Source organism: Xylocopa sonorina, unplaced genomic scaffold (assembly GCF_050948175.1).
Source record: "Xylocopa sonorina isolate GNS202 unplaced genomic scaffold, iyXylSono1_principal scaffold0027, whole genome shotgun sequence".
Taxonomy (NCBI): Eukaryota; Metazoa; Arthropoda; class Insecta; order Hymenoptera; family Apidae; genus Xylocopa; species Xylocopa sonorina.
Window position 1 is genome coordinate 2,267,206 of NW_027490098.1, and position 1,413 is coordinate 2,268,618.

At 41.0% G+C, this 1,413-nt stretch overlaps 1 pseudogene; it reads right to left on the reverse strand.

Annotated features, from left to right (window-relative positions):
• Window positions 1-600: 600 nt before the first annotated feature.
• Window positions 601-780, reverse strand: LOC143432130 (U2 spliceosomal RNA; annotated as a pseudogene).
• Window positions 781-1,413: the final 633 nt, after the last annotated feature.

The window sequence follows — 1,413 nt, forward strand, 5'->3', positions numbered from 1 at the left end:
CGGGGTGTAAAGGGCCTCCGTGTACCCCGATCTCTTAATTAAAGCAAATAAATCGGTGAATTTAATTAATCTAGAGCTGCTATTACGCAGCGACGACCCGTAAAATCGAGCAAAAAATTCGATTTACGGGCGTACGTGCAAAGTCTAACACCCAAAACACGGAGAGGTCGAATTCAAAACCAACGGCTATAAGTGTAAAGTTTACACTTATAACCGGGTACAAGGACGAACAAACCGAATCTACTCGGATTCAAACTCCTCGGAGGTCGAAATGGTCGACCTAGGAGGAGGGACGTCACGTATGGACGTCTAACGTCTACCCGATGCGTTCAACACCACCGCATCGGGAGCACTTTAAACTAACTACGCGGAAGGGACCTCCACCGATATTCCAAGTGCTAGACTTACCAAGTCCAGAGTCCACCAGCAAGCCGAACGCACTGATCACTGCACCACACACGGACACAGCACGCGCGACGCGGATGATAACGCGACACTCCGGTGAGCGAGTCGGAAAAACACAAATAAAATAAATACTTAAGCTACTGATGGGAAAGATCAAGTGTGTGGGTTTGACTAGATAAAACTGATTTTTGGAACTCTTATTGAGCCGGTCCCAGAGGCACTGCAATACTGGGTCGACTCGCGGCGGAGGTGGAGCAAGCCCCAGCGGTCCGCCTTTTTCCAAAAATCAGGTTAATATTCTGACTCCTAATGAGGAGTGTATCAGATATTAAGCTGATAAGAACAGATAAACGCTTCTTTATTTTCAACTAATGTTCCCCTGAGACCGAAGCCCCAGGGGTATACAATTGTCTTACAATATAAATTTGTGTTTATACCGCACAAATTAAGTATATAATAAATATAATAATAACAATAACAGAGATGGGGAATAGCCCCACACAACGTCAGTTAAAGTCTATTATTCTCACTGTAGCGTGATCACATATTATAAAGGATTTTAAGTATTAGTTTAACAATGACTGGTGCTCACATATTGCACAAAATCTCACTCAGTCATCTTAGTAGATAAGAAAGTCGTGGGGTGATTTAATATATGTACACCGTATCTATATATATATATATCATATGGTGATCGTTTAATAAAGTGACTTTGACGTGTGTATCACAGAACCTCAGCGTGCGGATTAGGCGCTTAACTGCAGTCACACGAGTCAGGGCCGGAGATACCAGACACCCCTAGGCCATCCAAAGCGGTATTAAGGTATTCACTAGCTGCCATATGGTCAAAACAGAGTAAAATAAATAAATTAATGTACATTAAGATAAGGTAAGTATACTATAGCAACTAAGATAAAATAAGTTAAGAATAAGTTAAGAATGGGTTAAAATAAGATAAGGTAAAATAGATAAAATATCACTTAAGTGGATAAGTAAAATAAGGTAAAA